Below are 20616 nucleotides of genomic sequence, written 5' to 3'. Positions count from 1 at the left end.
TTCCACTGACTCCGGTCCTGGGTAGCTTGGGTAACCTCCTCCCACCCCATCCCCAATACATCCAACTCTTGCTCCACGGAACGGCACCAAGTAAATTTAGGGCGACCATTTTTCTGTTTTCCGGGCATCTTCCAGGTCAGGGCCACTTTGTATAGGTGGGTGTCAGGCTTCCAGAGGATATGCCCAATCCAATGCCATTTGCGCGTTTGGATCTCCTTGTGTACGGGTGCTTGTCCGGGAATTTTCCATAAATGAGCGTTTGTGATCCAGTTTTGCCAAAAGATGCGTAGAATTTGCCTTAAGCATTTGTTCACAAACATTTGGAGTTTCGTTGTTAGATCTTTGCGGATAAACCAGGTTTCGCACCAGTACAGTAACACGGCTTTTACATTTGAATTGAAGATCCTCACTTTAGTTCTTCTAGTCAGGGTACAGGAGTTCCACACTGGTTTAAGCTGGCTAAATGCGGCTCGGGCTTTATATATATACATAGGTATACATCATGAGTAATGAAATCATCAGTCAGTTAAATGTCTATTAAAGCATACTCAACAAGTAAACGTAAAAAGTGCGTAACATATTTTAAAAGTAATAGATCGATAAAGAATATTCCAAATAAAGTGCGTGCATCCCTTAGGATTGTTAAAAGTTTTATTTTATTTACGAGAACGATAAAGTACCTGGGTACTTTTATTTGATATGCTCACCAAAAGACTTTCCAAACTCAACTAAACCCTGTTTGCGTGGGTACGGATGCAAGGATTAAACTGTTTACCAAACTGTGTAACATTTTGTAGTCGGCAAATTCTTCAATGGTTAAAAATATTTCAACATCAAAAGATTAGCACGACTAAAAAGTCAACAGATCTAAAGTGTTTGATCCTGTGACTCTCCAATATAATATTTGCATATTTATAAAAATACGTTGCGGTACTTAGATCTGATAAATAACGCACATCTTAAGGAGAAGATAGTATCAGAAATTTTAAACATATGTATACATAATATACACATATATATACATATTTGGGAGAATCAACTTTTTAGCGTCACTCGTTGCCATGGTTACGATTAGTTGTCCAGGGGACAAAAGTTCATTGAAATACTGATTTTATGGTACTTAAATGTATCAAACTTGCGTTTTTGTGGTCGTTATAACCAATGTCCATAATGGGCCCCCTACTAAGCATGTTAATAGAACGGCATACAACGTCTCTTCAAACAAACTGTGCCACTGTTGTCCCTTGGACAACGGGACAGGATAACAAAACAAAAAAAGTTGATTCACCCATTTTCAAATGTTAAGTAGGTCCTAAGTACTAAGAAATTTTATGAAATTCAACCCCTAAGGAAATGACGTGGTGTTTAAAGTTAATAACGATTTCTAGGCATGTGAAAGGTCTGGTCGCCAGCTAGTTGTATGATATGAGCTATAATAATTGTTATCTTGTCTTGTATCGTTCTAATTCTAAACTCAAAATTGAATTTGAATTGTAATTGTACCACTACGAGTATTGTATACTGTTATTGTAACAATAGTTTTAAATTTCAAATTCTAAATTAAAACTTGTGCTTATAATTTTTTATTTTCCTTATTTTAAATTATGCTTGTTACAATTTTAATCGTGCTTGTGTAATATCTCATTAATTGAATGTTCCTATTAAATTCAACTTACAAATTCAAAATAGTACCTAATAAATGTGATTTTTTTCGGAGCAAACGAATTTCGCATTAGCTATAAGTGGAAACTGTGTGGTCTTATGTTCTAACTATATATTTTACCTTATTGTGTTACAATGTGCTGTATGTTTCCCAATAAATAAATAAATAAATAAATAAATAAATAAATAAATAAATAAATAAATAAATATCTAATTGACTAATTCGAATGTCCTTTTGTTACAGGTAATGTAGCAGAGCAGATGTAAAGAATTTATGGAGCTATGTACAAAGACTGGTACAGTCACCATTAGATATATCGGAGCGGCCAAGGGTCTCAAAATTATCTGAGCACGCACTCTAACGCCTTGACAATAGAGGCGTGTTCAGATATTTGTGAGCGCCTTAGTCACTCCGATATATCTGATAGCCACTGTCCTACGTGTATTGTAGCACGATATTAATATAAACTTGGTTAGTGTAAAAGTATTCCCTCCAACTGCCGTTGTATCAGGATAATCATAATCCATAGCTCTTTGTGATAACTTTCCGACCATTTTCTTCGAACGAAATCGTTGCCGTTGCTTCAAATTGAGAATGGTTTTTTGCTCGCCCAGAGAATACGAGATGAAGGACTGGGGAGACGGTCGCAATGTTGTAGGTACATATATTTCTGTCACATTTTATCTATATTGAATGTTCAAATAGACACAGATTTCTATGCGAAACGATGTTTATGAGTATGGAGCCAATCTGTTACCCAAAACAAGGTTTAGTAAAGAAACTATTTTTTAAATCTGCATGTTAGTGGTAGTTTCTAAGTGAAGAGGTTTTATACCTGAAGCAGTGTGTGACTATAATGTATGACTTAAATGTGCCATAACGACACAAAAAGGTACTTCTTCTTGAAAGTAGGATTGCCTGATACTTGCAGTACTTACACCACGATTATAGGCATTTGTTTCATTTATATTTATTCTGGAGTTAATGAACAATTAAATAAGTTTTTGGCAAAAATTTCTTTTTTGGTACAAGCTTTTATCGCTGACTGTACTTTTCTTTTCATAGGCTACTAATACTCATCGATCCAATTCTAAAAACCCCAAACATAATAAGGGTGCGTTGTTTTATCACAGAGTTACTATGCCCACCTCCTGTCTCCATCATCAGATCAGCTCGACGGTACCATAATACTACATTGTCACCCGATTTACATATGTATGCAAACTTCCAGCTTCATCGGAAACCAGGAAGTTGGTCAAATTTAACTTCCATGATTTGATTACAGACCGATAGACAGACAACGGTACAGGTGAAATAAAAGCTGGTAAAAAGACAAATTAGAAATTAAACTCTCAATTCCTGCTCACCGCACTGAGTTCATATCTATCTTTTTTGCTGTACAGGCGAGTCGTCTCTGGAATTCGCTCCCTCTCGATATAAGACAAGCCCCGAGCAAGTTAGCTTTCAAGCGGTTGCTACATAAGTATCTGCTAAAACAAGAGTTCGAATGCGTCCATCTTTATTCATGATATATTATTGACTATGTATAAAATATGTAGTAGTATATTCATTATATTCTATATTTTAGTATTTTTATTTATTTGTGTATTTTTTATGTATTGTATCTAGTTTTTCAGTTGTTTTCGACAGTTCTACTAAATATCTTTTTTTTTTCTCCTTGCACCACTTTTACATGTCTCTGTTTAGCCCGATGGTTGACTGGTAAAGAATACCATGAGCCATTACGTCCGCCATTTGTACATTATGTTTTGTATTTTGTGCAATAAAATTTAAATAAATAAATTAATAAATAAACTTTGATACTAATATACATCGTGGTTATTCTATTAATAGTATGTAATCAATCACAATCAGTTTTCAAAGTAGATTTTCATTCAGACATGAATGTTTGAAAGTAGAAACGTTGTGGCATCCCTAGAAAGAATATCCCTAATCCTAAGACGATCTATTTAATTTAGGTTATAGCTATGGTTCAGCGTAAATTTATAAATTCAAAAAAAAAAAAACTCGTAAACGTCATTTTACTTTTGTCTGGGACAATTTCTAATCCCATTCTCGAGAGGTCTCCGAATGAATCTAACAAACTAATTAAAACTTAAAAACGAACAGCACTAATAGGTGCAAGTAAAAAACAGCTTTGCGACCTTACTAATTGGATCGGGCCAAAGCAGATGTCCTAAGTGTTTGGAGTTAGAACCGTAACTGCGGCATTTTTCTGAAGAAACTAAAGTTCAACTTTTTACTAGCTATTGGGAAATTCTCGTACTTCACTGATTAAAAAGTTGCGGGACCTAAATGAGAGATGTTTAGCTGCTTTAAGCGTAGTTTGCAGTTTAAGCTGCCTGGTTATTTTAATAGCACAACGCAAAAAGTGAAGAGCCTGCAACTATTTTATCGGTTTGACCATACGAGATATTCAGGTAAATAAAAGTCGATACATGCGAATTATGAAACGACAAAAACACAACTTAATAAGTCAATATGAGCCCTATTAACAAATAACTATTTTGTATCTGTATAATATGATAATGGATAGTTTGCCGTGACCCATAAAAAACAATAAAATATAACCCTAACAAAAACTGAACTGACATCAATCTTCTTCTGCTCTCATCGGACAAACGAATCAAGAAGCCAACCCGCAATCGGCGACTTGAATACAGATGCCTTTTTTAAGATTCCTGGCCGAAAATACCCGCTATTATCGCTTTGGATCCCAGAAGGGAGGGGTAAATAGACGAATAGTGCAAAAGGGAGTGACGTCACTGCTGTTTGGAGTGCCATTTGAGTGTTGAATTTGTAAATATTGGTTCGTTTTTGAGGGATCGTGAACGTTTCTCTTAAATGGAGTCATTTGTATTGTGGAGGGGGAGGATAGGTTACTTGTAAGTGTAGTGCTTATTGACCACTTTAAGAATTAAGTGCGTGTGGGGTTCGATTGCTGATACAGTCAATGCATTTTGAATGCCAATCGAATAGCAAACGTTATGTATGTATAAGTATATGTTAACTTTATTTTATCTTGCGAACTAGTTAACGACTGCCATAATATCTAGGTACGTTTAGAAAATGTGACACTGAGGCAACGATCGGGCATCTCGGTTTTTTCACCGACTAAAAATGGAGAAGAACTTTTTGCTTTGTTTGTGCTCCAATGTTAAATATCCGATTATTCGGATCATTATATTTTGTTTGCTTCTAATATTGTCCGGTCAGGTTTGAGACACTACTTTATCTTTTGGGTCTTTACTTTACCAATGTTCCTGAGATGAATATTCGTGAATAATAAAATAATGGATCTTTTATTTTTTATGGTAATAGTGAATATTTTAGAGCTATTTTCCCTGCCCAAACCTTGTTTATCGTTATGTTCACCATGTTGTTGCCTTCGTGTGAGTTTAAAATATATTTATCTATATTATCCCCAGATTACAAAATTGTATTTAAAAAAGCGGCCAAGTGCGAGTCGGACTCGCCCATGAAGGGTTCCGTACCATTTATGACGTATTAAAAAAACTACTTACTAGATCTCGTTCAAACCAATTTTCGGTGGAAGTTTGCATGGTAATGTATATCATATATTTTTTTTAGATTTTTCATTCTGTTATTTTAGAAGTTACCTGGGGGGGGGGACACTTTTTTACACTTTGGAAGTGTCTCTCGCGCAAACTATTCAGTTTAGAAAAAAATGATATTAGAAACCTCAATATCATTTTTAAAGACCTATCCATAAATACCCCACACGTATGGGTTTGATGAAAAAAGATTTTTTGAGTTTCAGTTCTAAGTATGGGGAACCCCCAAAATTTATTGTTTTTTTTTTCTATTTTTGTGTAAACATCTTAATGCGGTTCATAGAATACATCTACTTACCAAGTTTTAACAGTATAGTTCTTATAGTTTCGGAAAAAAGTGGCTGTGACATAATCGGACAGACAGACGGACATGACGAATTATATATAAGGGTTCCGTTTTTTGCCATTTGGCTACGGAACCCTAAAAATGACTCATAATCAATATTACTTTTCATTATAACGCAATTCAAGGGCTCAGAATTTTCACAAAGCAATTTTCTTTCAAGAGTATATCATAATTCAATGGCAAAAAAAAGGAATTTATTCCTTTTTGCCTGTCGTTTGCATTCATTTTGGAGTGGGGCATCTGAGGGTAATGGCACCGTATATTATTATCATTAATCGAATTTATCAAACAAGAAGTACCTTCTTTCGGAAATATTATGTTTATTGACCGAAGCGTAGCGTAGGTCTACGTTTTGAGTAGGGCTCCTGATATCCGTGATACACGCCGATCCGTAGCTACGGGTTCTTAAGCCCGGCGGTACTAAGATCACGAATTTCACGAACACGGCAAGGTACGTACCTCGTACCTGCGTTCGCGTCCGGATTCACGTGACACGCCGTGATCGTCGGTTCCGTTGGATAGGTACTTATCGCACGTCTCGTAGGTTCGACACGCCCGGGAGAAAAATAAATAAGGACTAGGTATTATTGAATTGAGTTACCACTTAGTATATTGAAAACGGGACGTTCGTCGGACAAACATTTACGTGTGAATTAAACTTAAATTGTATTTTTTGCATCGATTTGAATATAATGGTTATATCTAAATAATTTGGGGTTGTTCTGTTTTTTGTATAACCAGCTATTGATTTTAGTCAAAACTAGCGACCTGCTCGTTGCGTTGCACTAATATAATAATAATAATAATAAAAGAAGAATTGGAAAAGCCCTGGGCCGGATGGATTGCACAACTTCTGGCTAAAATGGTTTCGATGCTCGCACTCGCGCTTGGCAGCACAATTTCAACAAGCCCTCGAGCTTGGTTCTCTCCCACCTTCCTTAACAACTGGTGTCACCTTCCTGCTCTATAAGTCCGGTAGTACCACGGAAGCGAAGAACTACAGACCCATCACGTGCTTGCCTACACTTTACAAGCTCCTTACATCCATTTTGAGATCAAAAATCAACGCGCATATTGTCGCTAATAACATTTTGGCCACTGCTCAAAATGGATGTAGGGTTGGGTCCCGTGGTACTAAAGAGCTCCTCCTCATAGACATGACTATTTGCCAACAAATCCGACGGAACAGGGGGGCCTTTTCCGCCGCTTGGATTGACTATAAGAAGGCCTATGATTCGGTGCCTCACTCATGGCTGGGGAGGGTCTTAGAGCTGTATAAAGTTAATACAGCTTTGAGAGCCTTTCTAAGCGCGTGTATGAGGCAGTGGACCACAGTCCTTCGTCAACCAGGAGGCGAGGATGACCGCCCTGGCCCGCAGGATTTTATAAGGATTGAGCGAGGAATATTCCAGGGTGATAGTCTGAGTCCTCTGTGGTTCTGCCTAGCTCTGAATCCCCTCAGCACCCTGCTGAAGGATTTGGGACTAGGTTGCCGGCTTCGGAGAGAGGGTGAAGTAATTTCTCACCTTCTTTACATGGATGACCTCAAATTATTTGCACCAAATAGCCAAGATTTGTTGGAGCTACTGAAAACCACCGAAGTCTTCAGTAGTGCCATCAACATGGAGTTTGGTGTCGATAAATGTGCGGTTATGCATGTACAGCGGGGGAAGGTTGTAAATTCAACAAATTTACAACTTTCTGAGACAATGTCTTTCAGATCTATCTCTGAATATCAGAAACCTACAAATACCTTGGTATGTCACAGTCGTTGGGTATTGAGGACGAGGGTATTAGACAGTCGGTGAAGGAGCGCTTTTTCAGTCGGCTCACAAAAGTCCTTAACAGTCTTTTGTCAGGAGGCAACAAAGTGCGCGCCTTCAACGCCTGGGTAATGCCCCTACTCACATACTCCTTTGGCATACTAAGGTGGACTCAGACCGAGCTGGACGCCCTGGATCGGAGGGTCCGACTACAGCTCACCACATACCGTATGCTACACCCACGCTCGTCTGTTATGAGATTGTACATCCCACGGAAGTGTGGAGGTCGAGGCTTCCTAAACGCCAAAGATCTCCACAACCGCGAGGTCTGCAATCTCAGGAATTATTTCCTTAACAACGAGTGTGGGATGCATCGTGACGTGGTGGCAGTAGACAGGAACCTTACGCCGCTCTCCTTGGCAAACGAGAACTGGCGCAAACCTGTGGTACTAAGTACTGCGGATCGCAAGGCGGCATGGGAGAGTAAGGTGCTACACGGGCGGTTCTACAAGGCCCTCACGGGACCTGACGTGGACCTGCTCGCGTCGGTGAACTGGTTACGATTCGGGGACCTCTTCGGAGAAACCGAGGGTTTTGTCTGTGCAATTGCGGACGAAGTTATGATGACGAACAACTATCGGAAATATATCCTGAAGGACGGTACGGTCGACATTTGTCGGGCATGCCGCCGTCCCGGAGAGTCACTCAGGCATATCATTTCCGGTTGTTCTCATCTTGCTAACGGCGAGTACTTACACAGACATAATCTCGTAGCCAGAATTATTCACCAGCAGCTTGCTCTTCTATGCCGCCTTGTGGACCGCGAAGTACCGTACTACAAGTACTCACCTGCGCCAGTTCTCGAAAATAGTCGTGCCACGCTCTATTGGGATCGATCTATTATCACTGACAGGACTATTGTAGCCAATAAGCCTGACATCGTGATAATAGATCGATCGCAACGCCGGGCCGTGCTCGTCGATATCACCATCCCCCATGATGAGAATCTCGTGAAAGCTGAGAAGGACAAGTCCAGCAAATACCTAGACTTGGCTCATGAGATAACCGCCATGTGGGATGTTGATTCGACGATCATTGTCCCAATAGTCGTTTCAGCGAACGGTCTCATAGCGAAGAGTCTCGACCAACACCTTGAGAGACTCTCGCTAGGTGGTTGGATCAAGGGTCAGATGCAGAAGGCGGTGATCTTGGACACGGCGCGGATAGTGCGGCGGTTCCTCTCTCTGCAGCCCTGACCACCGGCAGCTTGGGCCCTGCCCCGCTGCTGGCGGCACACTAGGTTAAGTTTTTTACAATGTGTTTATATGTGTTTTGTATAGTATTTTTTGATGTATTTTTATATTTTACTTTTATATCCATATTGTAAAAAACATAACCTAAGGAAGAGAAATAAAGGATATAAATAATAATAAATAAATATTATAGGACATTATTACACAAATTGACTAAATCCCACAGTAAGCACAATAAGGCTTGTGTTGAGGGTACTTATACAACGATATATATAATATATAAATATTTATAAATACTTAAATACATAGAAAACACCCATGACTCAGGAACAAATATCCATGCTCATCACACAAATAGGTACATGCCCTTACCAGGATTTGAACCCGGGACCATCAGTTTCGTAGTAAGTATCATTATAATTATGAACTTAAGCAACGCTGTGCTACTGGTTGTCATTATTAAATCAAAAGAAGACATTTTATTCTGTTAAGTATTAATGAAATGAATGAAACATACTTGTAAAAGCTTGCTACTATCAAAACGTAGCCTAAATATAAACAAGGCAATCCTAATTCAAAGAAACAAAAGGGTAAATTTCTGCAAATCTTCGGTAGATATGATAAAGGTAATACAGGTAAACAAATTCAACAAAAACACATGTACGGGGCCACGGAAAAAAAGTACGCAGCTGCAGTTCTTATCAGTTTCGGACTTTCGGCACATTAAAGAGTACTGTTTATTTCTAGATTGAACGTAATAATGACATATTATTGTTAGAGTGTTTTATTGTATGACTAACAAGCTAAGCCAACATACCGGGTTTTTTTTGTAGATAAGAAGTGCAGTTGCACGCGCAGACAACATGAAACAAACAATATACATAAGTAGCTGTGGGCTTTACCTTTTGTTCGTGAAGTTGAAAGAAGTGACCGCGATGTTTTGTTTTACAATTCGTGGTATTTTTTATTTAATCCCGAGGAGGCAGTTTAGAATTTTGAACTCACATTCATTGTCATTAGTTACTCCTGACATCACAGTTGGTCTCCTGACACACAGTGTTGTGGTATTATTTTAGCAACCCGTTTATTAAAGTAGCTATTCATTGTAATTAATGTTTTGTTCTATTCATTTATTACTCATTAATATTTAAAAGGACTTACTATTGGAAATAAATTTAATTTCAAAAGTAATGAAACGGAATTAGAGCTATGAATAAAAAACTCACGATACATTTTTATTCGTAGCTCTTAGAGACCGCATCGTATCTTCACTCAACGTCGCGGGCGGACCGAACCGGCGTGTTCTTAAGATACGTGAAGCCGTGATCACGCCTACACGGATCTACACGGATTCACGTACCCTAATTTCACGTAGCCGAATGTCACGTGTGGAACGGACCAGAAAACCGTTGCCGTGAAACACGAAACTGGGCGCACGGCTACGGGTTCACGAATCACGGACACGACCGCGAGCCCTGGTTTTGACTCGGCCAATCTGCTTTCGTATGTTCGGATGTTCTCCTCTACAGGTCGCAATTCTCAACCGATTCGCGTGAAATTATTTGACCATATTCTATGATTAAATAGAATTTTTTTGTCGATCCAGTTTTTAGAAATTTTTCAAAATGGCGGATTTGTGGTAAGTCGCGCCTAAACAAATAGCCATATCGATATCATAAGAGTTTCTTCCTTGTGAGACATGTTTACTGAGTGATTTGCGAAAAATTCAGATATTTAAGAAAGCTGGTTTAGGGGGTATTTAGATATTTAAGTTTTATTCGAGATAAGTAGCCTAATTTCACCATGACACATACAACCACTCGTGGCTCAGTTGGAATACGCTCTCTTTGCAATGACGAGGATCTGGGTTCCAACCCCAAACAATGAATTCTTTTTTTTTTTTTTTTTGTACTTTTTTATTTATTTATTTATTTCAAGAGAAAACTTAAGTGGTAGGTATACATATTTTTTAATTTCCTATTTTTGATTGACTAAGGTTTGTAGCAGGACGAGAGAGGTCCCTGGATCTATCCCCGGAATTTTAACTTTTTGTATTATTTTTTGCATTTAAATTTCGTATTGTTGATTGATCAAGCTAAGCGCGTTCGTATCAGTTTTTTGTCTGAATTTTTTTTTTCAGTCGTTACAGTTCAAGGATACGGACAGTTGCGCAGGCGAAAACGGGTGCGATGTGTGAGGGGACCATGTTCAGAATTTTTCGGAGCAAATTTTGCACTTTGATTAATTTATCAACTCTGGCTTTTCTATAGATTAGTTGTAGATCGGTATATTGATATTATTTTACGAATAGAAGTTTAAACGTAAATGTTTGTTATATTGCTTTAATTATCAAAATGAATATCATAGCTGAAATCGGGAAACAGTTTTATAGCATTTTTCCCCAGCTCCTGCCGGAGCTGCAATGTTTCTGGCTGTTGCGGCAAAAAGTTACGGTACGGCACGTGGCATTATTGTAGATAATTTTGGTGTATATAGATTACTAACAGTCGGCGATGAGAAAGTGGCGCCATCTAATAGATCAAAGGCCAAAGCAAAGGTATAGCGTTTCAAGCGATGGCGCCATAACCTTTAGGTTGTGCCCGGTAAGATGGCGCCGGTTTTTAAAATAATAAGGATCAAAGTCATATGGCGTTTTAAGAGTTTTAATCACGTGTCGAAAGATAAGGCAGTAAATTTACGTGGCTACAAAGTTTTCTTTGACAATACACCTCTATTTCAAATTCTCTTTGCTGTTAGTTACCAGCAGGTAGATTACCAGGCAGGGGCTGCATATTTCTATAAACCCGAATCAGTTGAATAGTTTGCTACTTTGCTGCGCGGTATTTAGAGCACCAACATAGGTCTTGACTGGCTTAAAAAGTTAAAATGCTCAGAATTTTTGTATGTTTTTGTTTCGTTATTTTTGTTGCATGTTGAGACGGCCCAATGATGCTATTTTGAGGTCATTTACTGAAAATAGGTCCGTTGGCACTGTTTAATGTATCTTTCTAATCATGTTCTACCCGTTCCTCGCCTATAGGTTGTAATGGTCAGATTTGATAACGGCACTGTCACAAGAACTTGGCGTCCTAAAGAACTTACATTATTCAGTCAGCGGTAGTAATGCAGTTGGCAGTAATGTCGCGTTACAAAGACCACTACTCTAAGCAATGTAAAGGTAACGTCGGGAATCCGAACGTTACCTTTACATTGCTCAGAGTAGTGGTCGACCTGGGGTATCTTGCTGTAGGTTGTTTATACGTTGCGCTTTCTCAGGTTCAATGTCTAAATATAAGTATCCTAGAGCCTTTTAATTTGGATCGCCTCGCTAAAATTAAGACCGTGAAACTCCTTCTATTGCGATTCAAGGACTTCGAGGAGGAAAAAATACTGAAAAGACTGGCAAACTAAACAAACCGACGCGTACGATGAAGCATCTCGGTTACAGCTTACAGGCCAATTTCGAACCTACACTGACATCAGAATCCACTAATTATATATGAACCATTTTATTTAGTTATCATGCGTCTCGCTTGCGCCAATACATGTACGGAGTCCGTAGAGTACGAGCGGAATGCATGACAACTGAATGGCATTAATATTCGATAATAGGTGGTCCAAAATATAAAGTAATAAAATTTCTTTTCCATGCGGGTTTTTTTTATTCCAATATACTCGTACGTAACAAGTATCCCTAGCAAAATTTAGAGCATTAAACATCATTTAGGCTTCGCTATAAATAAAACAATTTTGTCATACAAATTGTATGAAAATAAATTGACCCATCAATAATTCTGCTTTGGAAATGGCTTTAAGGACTTCTTATACGTTTTATTTATTAGTCGTAAGTATGTTAAAAATATGGCGGTTAATTTTTTAAAACCTTTTGGTTACTTTGCGATTTGTTAGACCTGTACCCCAAAAGCATAAAATTGTTGTAGTAATTCACCGAATCGCATTTCATCTTGAATGAAAAAGATATCACTGGATTTTTTTACTTGACGCACTTTTTCCCGTAGCCTTTGACATTAGTATAATTAATTTGTAGTATTTAATTTTTCGTGTAGTATGTTACCGAAGAGGCATTTCGCCGCGATCGACGTTTGTTTGGGACTCTATTTAACTTGATACGTTAATTTAATGCTTGCACTAAAATTAAGTGTGTACACGTTTTGTACTTGTAGGATTAAGCCTCAAGTTCTATCAAACTCATTAAAATTTTATCTATGTGACGTTGACGTTGCGTTGAATCACGTCGCCAATACAATACACGATCGAGGTGAAATGCGACTAAAGTAATAAACGATTGAGTCACAACGCGATGTTTAAATGTACGGTCGAGGTAAAATGCGACTAAAACTTATAGCCACTAGAAAAAAAAAACTATTGAGACACAATGCGAAAATTAAATATGAGATCGAGGTGAAATGCGATTCGGTGAATTACTACAACAATTTTATGCTTTTGGGGTACAGATCTAACAAATCTACTTCGCTTTTTTAAATTGTATGAGGATATTGCAAATCACAAAATCATAGCGAGTACAGTGACCACTAAATTATTTGCAAATGAGTTCAAATTATTCCATAATATAATAAAGGGAGCCTTGTGAAGATAAAATCTATTTCAATTTTTTTGCTACATACAAAGTAAAGTTGGACCACCCTATTCGATAATTATGTATTTTTGTCAATTTAGTTTTTATTAATTCTTCTAAACAGTAGAGCCATACATTTATTCACTTTTAAGATAGCTTAAAAGTGAATAAATGTATGGCTCTACTGTATAGCATAGGCTGCATAGGCTCGCGAGGTCTACAGCTCACAGAGCTACGAGTTATAAAAATGATTGGCAATGACTTGTAAATAAAATGAACCTTTGAAAAAAAAACTAGAGTAGTCCCAACTTTGAAATGTATATTGTAATAATTTGACAACTCATCAGGTTAAATCGTTTTACTAACGAAACTATTTTGTTTCGACGTAACCGAGTTTCGATGTAAGAACATGAGAATCTTATTTATTACCTAAATCTCAAAGAGTCGCGTACTAGTTTAGAATCTTACTTCAAGAAGTCATAGGGATAAAATTTCTGCTGTAAAATTAAGTTAATTTTATTGTAATAACAGAATATACATGCCACATGAGCAAAACCACTCGGTACTCACATGCAATGCAAATTTTCTACCGAAGTCCAAGACGACAGAGACGTGTGCATCCTGTACCTAAGGTAACTAGGTTTAAATACCTAGTATCTGTCATCTCATCCGATGCCAATATAGATGCAGACGTCTCCCACAGAACACAAGCGGCATGGCTCAAATGGCGAAGCTTATCAGGGGTTCTATGTGACAGCCGTATTTTTTTTTTTTTTAATAAATATAGGACATTATTACACAAATTGACTAAGTCCCACAGTAAGCTCAATAAGGCTTGTGTTGAGGGTACTTAGACAACGATATTTATAATATATAAATATTTATAAATACTTATATACATAGAAAACACCCATGACTCAGGAACAAATATCCATGCTCATCACACGAATAAATGCCCTTACCAGGATTTGAACCCGGGACCATCGGCTTCGTAGGCAGGGTCACTACCCACTAGGCCAAACCGGTCGTCAAAAGGTCGTATGCCCATAAAAGCGAAAGGAAAGGTGTATAAAACGGCCGTGGATGCTATACGGCTCTGAGTGCTGGGCCATAAATAAATACCACGAGCAAACCCTTCACGTAAATGAGATGAAGATGCTACGCTGTCACAAGACTAGACCGGATAAGAAACGCCGAAGAAAAAGTTCAAAGTTCGCGGAAGTTTCAAAGTGGCTCCAATTCATGACAAACTCCTTGAATCTCGTCTACGATGGTACGGCCACACTCGAAGAAGAGGAAATGACCATATCGTAAACATTGCGCTAAGCCTTCCTGAACGCCCTAGAGGAAGTGGCAGGCCAAAATCCACGTGGTGGTCCAATATTAGAAACGACCTGAAGAACCTGAACATCGAAGAACTGACAACCTAGAACCGACCACTCTGGCGCAAATTGACAAGGAAATCCGACCGCACATAGGTGGGATAAGGGAAGGAAGAAGAAGAAGTAATAACGGAATATACATGTATTTGGTCATCGCCTTTGTCTATTTATCTAGTATTAGCGATTATAACAATTGTAATTTACTCAATACAGTTAATCATGAGTTCATGAAGCCTTTATACTAAACTTACATCTTGACAAATGATTTGAGTAGCGTCTGTGGCTGTAACATGGCTCCTAATGCCACACAAAGTGAGCCTGATTTCGCACCCCGCACAGGCCCACACTCATCAGGCACGGTTAACCCAAAAAACTTTGCCATTTGTGTTTTCAACTTCTGACCTATTAATTCATCTCAGGTTATAACGAGTTCCCAGACATTGTTAATCCTGTTTTGCCGACCCTCCCTTGACCGGGTCGTCGGAAAAGATCATTTTGCAGAACGCAATTAAACTTTAACTTCATTAAGGAAAATACCTTATTTTCTTTCGTTCAAATAATAGGGCAGCCACATTGTTCCGTACCAATTCAGCCCCTATTGTCCCTTTCTACAATGAAAGGCGTATTTCAGTGTTTGGGCAATTGTAGGGGCGTCAGTTTTTTCTCTTAATTAGAGCACGTCGCAAAATATTAAGTGCCCAGGCCATTCGAATTTTATGGAGCCATTGAGACACGAATACGATCTTAGTTTTTCCATTAATTTTATTGCTTTTCATCATGTTCCGGTAATCACTTCAGCCCTGTAATTAAATAAATTAATGAGAAATGAATGGACTTGTCCTAATTGAGGATTAATTCTATTCTTTGTCCGTTTTATGACTTGTAGGGAAGATATTGTTCTAGTTTTTCTAGTGGGCTATAAAAAGCTCATTAATATAAGAGCTTGTATAACTAAGTAAGCAGACCCTGTCCAAAACGATATCAAGACTGATAATATATGTATAGGTTTAAATAATTGTATCCATTGTCTCTATAAATATGTTACAATGTTAATATTCATTGGCGATACACGTCCTTAAAAAACACATACCTACACGTTTCATATCAAAATTAAACCTCTAAAAGTTAGGTCTGTTATTTTTCGTCCTAAAACTATCTGAAGCAATAGCACGCCTCTGTTTGCTGAAACAACACACAGACCCGGCGAAGAACCGCGTCAACTGGAATAAAACTTATGTGTAATGTTAGTGAAATGAAACTTTATCGTTTTACCTCTGTTGCAGTCACAGAGCGCGCATTTTATTCATGCATGTTTCTGTATTGGTACCAACGTAAATTTACGTACAACTTTGTTGCGAACTTGTTCGCAGTCATTTTTGTGTTTTTGTTCTGCTCTTTTAAATATCAAGAGAATTAATTTACTTATCACGAAATTCACGTTAGGTGAATTTAAGTAGCTGTTATTTGTTAATTAAAATTTACTGCGATCTTACTTATAAGTATTTACTTTTTACAATTTAAATCTCTGATTTAGTTGCTTTTCTTGTGTTCGTTTAATATTTTTGATTTTTCTGTTCATTTATATCCATGACTTTAATTTATAATTACTTATATTTTAGTCTACCGTTAGATTGAATAGTGATACAACTAAGTCAATATATCTGGCGTAACTTTCTTGATATTGTCTTATTTTAATGAATGAGCACATACCACTGAGAAGTATTTTCTAATTTAGCTCTAGATAGTAGGTACATAATTTACTTAAAAGCTGTAACGCGAAACGGCTGAGGCAGACACGTCCGTCTCGCTATAAGTACCTTGGCGAAATGCCAAGGGTGATGCCTCCCTTCGCTTTATCCTCGTACCTACCTTCAAAAGCGAATTGAATGACTACCTTCACCCACGCGCCCAAGGCCTATCTTTGGACGGCTAACCCCCGATCGTTAAGCTTTTGTGAAGTGTAGCATTTATCGACACATCTGGATCTGCAAACAGGGATGTTGCACTATTCTGTGATTTTTCTTTGATATTGCCGAAAAGTTTTGGAATTTCTAATATCGAAAGTGCTGCGGTCCGTTTGTTGTAAGAATTTATATAGTAGCACTTATCTCGCGCTCAACACATAGCATACATCTGTACCAGATGTGTACATCACAGCAAGGAATTGATCAATAATTTCATGAAAATTTCGAAATACCTGTCGGTAATTGGTTATTCAATGTTAGCGGTAATGATATCATATAGCTTAAATCGGTATGATGTTTTACTTTTTCAAATATGCCCCTTAAAACTTCAAACTCATGAATTCTTTCTTACATTATAAGCAAAAGACGAAACACGCGCTTGAAAGCGCCTTAAACGCCAGCCTTGGCCGATGAGTGGCTTCTTTAGAGTCGTAATTTCGCGCGACCAACGAAACCAGAGACTCCTTTGAAAGGTTAACTCTTTGTGGCACCGTACTGTAATTAGAGCCTCGCCACTACGCGATAGAAAATCTTTCTTTGCAATCGGACACCCCGGGTTCGGACTCTGAATGAACGATTATAGGATTCCTTAGAGTAAGGTGAACATCAAAAGTGCTACAACTAAATAATCAAAATATTCTTAGTCGAACGGACGGGAAGAGGCCTGAAGGTCTCACTCTTGTTCCGTGGGCTAAAGGTCCTAAATGTAAAGATGGTAAATGCTACGTGTGTGAACACGTTTGTAGCGACACATCTTGCACAGACTACACGTGCAGATGGAAGGCTGCGGAGAACGCAGCGAGATAAAAACTTGCCAAGTACGAGGACTTTAATTTTTGCAGATGGCATATGTGTAAATGCATGTTTTATTTTGATGAAACCTAAGGTGGATGAACATTCTGTAAGATGACGAAGCCTGTGCTGTGGATCTGAAGGTATGTTTTTTCATAATTATTTAATTTTTTGCCAATTCAATAATACTTATACTTAACGCTTTAGGGCCAACCCACGATACGACTCGTGGGAGATGCGACGCCGTGACACGTTGCGACGTCGTGTAACGTTGTGACGTCGTGTCGTGGAAAACTACGACGTCGTATAACGTTGCTACGACGTGTCGTAAAAACCTACGATGTCAACTGTAATTAAACTTTCTGCGACTTTTTAGAGGTTATAGCAGCAGAACAATAACACGTCTGTTAAAATCTTTTTCTTTAGTGATAGTTTTTTTTACATTTAGAACGTCATGGTAGTCATATGCCGTCAATCGTATTATTAAACCGTGATTAGAATAAGATTGAGCACATATAATTAATACATGAAAAGATATTGTCAATGATAGAGTGTGCAGATCAATGAAAATACTTACAAAAATATCAATTTTAATTTACAGCTGTCTATTACACAAATATTGAATTACTTGTATTAAACCTACACCCGGCACCTATCGATCAATAATTTTCCACGATTCATGATATATTGAGAGATATGACTATTCATATTTTATAGAAAGACGTGACAGACGGACGGACAAAGTTGGACCATAAATGTTTTTAGTACAGAACTATCTTTTTGGTACGAAACTGTAAAAGGTATAATATTTATCAGTAATAGCGCTAAAATATGTGTGTAGTGACTGTTTATCGTCAATGCCATTATCAACTTGAGCCTCTGCGAGTAGGCCAATGGTAGCCAATGTGCCAAACCGCTTACGCTCCGTAGCGTTCGAAACGCAGCTGTCACTATCGCACTTATATAGAAGAGTGATAGAGAGACACAAAGCGTTTCGTTGTCGAAGCGATAGCGATTGTCACCTTGGCTAGGCCGGCAATCTTGTAATGGAGAAATAGTAGATTATGTCACGAGGGAGAAAAATGACATATTTATGGCGTGCGCGTACAAAGTGTTATCGCCCAAGGTGGATATAGGTAATATTGCAATTTTGCTACCATGTGACGCATACTGCTTTTCACATCACCTATGAGGAAATGATTGTTTCAAAATATGATTTAGGCAAAAAAAATTTTTGCAATGCACGTAATCGATTATATAGTACATTATGCAACGAGGGGGGTAAGTGTAATTTTGGAAGCAAGGGTGGGAATTAAAGACCCGAATTTTCAATATGCTTACCCCCGGAGTTACACACAATGTTTTTCATCACACTTGCGAAGAAAAAACTAAATTATAAGCGAAATAATTCTTAAAAACGGTGATATTTCAAAAATTCGTCCGCCATTTTGTAATTTCTTGACAGGTTAGGCATCGAAGGTAGAGACCTATTCAGCAGTCAGCCACGATTGGAAATTATGTAAAAATATTTTAAATAGTTGTTAAATATTTTAATGTATGAAATAAACATAAATATTTGTTAATAAATCAATTTAAATCACGACGAATATTTAAACCATTATCTACATTACAGGACGATATTATAACAATTACAAAATAAATCAAATTAAATAATTTTAAACATAAACAAATATATTTATACGTCAGTATTTTTAAAGTAAAACTCATTTAAGCTACTTGGTTTGTATGAATAAGTGTCATAATTAAAAAAAAAAGCTATTTTTCACAATCCATAACTCCCGTGGGAACAAAATAGGCCTTTGTCCTTAAGTACACCTGCATGAAATAAGATCTTTTTCGAGCAAGTGTGATGAAAAAGAAATTGTAATCGATTATGTGCATACTACTATTTGTAGAAGAATTATTGTACCGTTTGTGCCCAAATAAACATTAAAACAAATAAAACAAATACTATTTTATTGTATTAATATATTTTATTGGCAATAAAATATCCCAGAACAGAAAAATGCCACTTTGATCGCTTCTAGCAGGTAAGAAAAGTACCATTTGGATCTCTCCTAGCAGGGAAGAAAAAACCTTTTTCCGAATAGGTGATGTGAAAAACAAATTTCAAGTTCTGAACGCAGAATCGGCCACACATGATGTACAAGACTCGCCTGCGGTCATTCTTTTGTTTAACGCCCTGTTAACGAAGACTATTCTTTTTGCGACGAAAGATGTCGCCCGCATTGTTTGCATAAATTGTTCTGCGATTGTTGCCATGGCTGAATACTCAAAGGAATGTTATGTCGGGGGAAATATTTTTTCTCGAATGTTGTTTGTTTAGTCCGTCTGCCTGATCTGAATTCAGGACGGATGTTTTATTTACAATGTTTGTTTTCGTCTGTAATAACATCGTGTAATACTTTTAAATATAAGTAATGTGAAGTTTCATCAAGCTTACAACTGTGGTTTTTAATAACAATGTTTTTAAATTATAAAGGGAGTCACACACGATGAAGATACTAAATATATTTTGTTAACATGCATGGATTTAAAATATTATAGTATAAGATACTGTAATATTAGGTATCACACACTGTTAAGTTATGATAATATATCCGCTCGATATCTTAAGATAGTGTAATATAAAAATATATATATAGTACCTTAACTATTTGTATTATGTTTGTATAAGGATCTTGTTGTATATTTTGTATCTTGAGATAACACTTGCACCGCTGAGCTACGGTATTAGCGCTACGTTGTAGCCGACAACATAGGTTTCTCAGTATGTAGCGGAAATGCTTCGTAGAGGCAAAACTACAACCGGCCCGATTCGAAGAATGAGATAGAATAACGATAAGTTCTGGTTTAGATAAGTTCTCATTTAGATATCGTTGGTATGTCGTATAATTGAGAAAAGCAGCTCGATTCGGGCAACCAATGTCACTTTGACGTTAGAAATATCGTAGATAAATCTTATTGGGATTACAGCGAAATCGAAATAAACGTCAATTTTGACATGTAGTTATCGATCTTTTAAAGATCTTTCCAAGATCTTAAACGTGTCTTAATCATTCTTCGAATCGGGACAAACGTGTCGTGATTAGCGCTGAATGTGTTAATAGTTATTTGTGTCCCAAGGGAGGAAAAGTAGGACATTGCGTGCCGCGTGTAAAATTGTCACCCGAGCCGAAGGCGAGGGTAGCAAACACGCGGGATGGAATGTCCTACGATTCAGCCTGTGGTACGCATAC

The 20616-nt window shown here is 37.6% G+C and overlaps 1 protein-coding gene across 2 annotated transcripts in view; it reads left to right on the top strand.

Moving 5' to 3' along the window:
• The window catches only part of LOC133527592 (semaphorin-1A), a 533145-nt gene that overhangs the window by 231715 nt on the left and 280814 nt on the right, over positions 1–20616 (top strand). The gene's annotated exons all lie outside the window — the stretch shown is intronic.

This window comes from Cydia pomonella, chromosome 18 (genome assembly GCF_033807575.1).
Source record: "Cydia pomonella isolate Wapato2018A chromosome 18, ilCydPomo1, whole genome shotgun sequence".
Taxonomy (NCBI): Eukaryota; Metazoa; Arthropoda; class Insecta; order Lepidoptera; family Tortricidae; genus Cydia; species Cydia pomonella.
The sequence above is the reverse complement of the archived record's forward strand: the minus strand, read 5'-3'. Positions and strand labels throughout refer to the sequence as shown.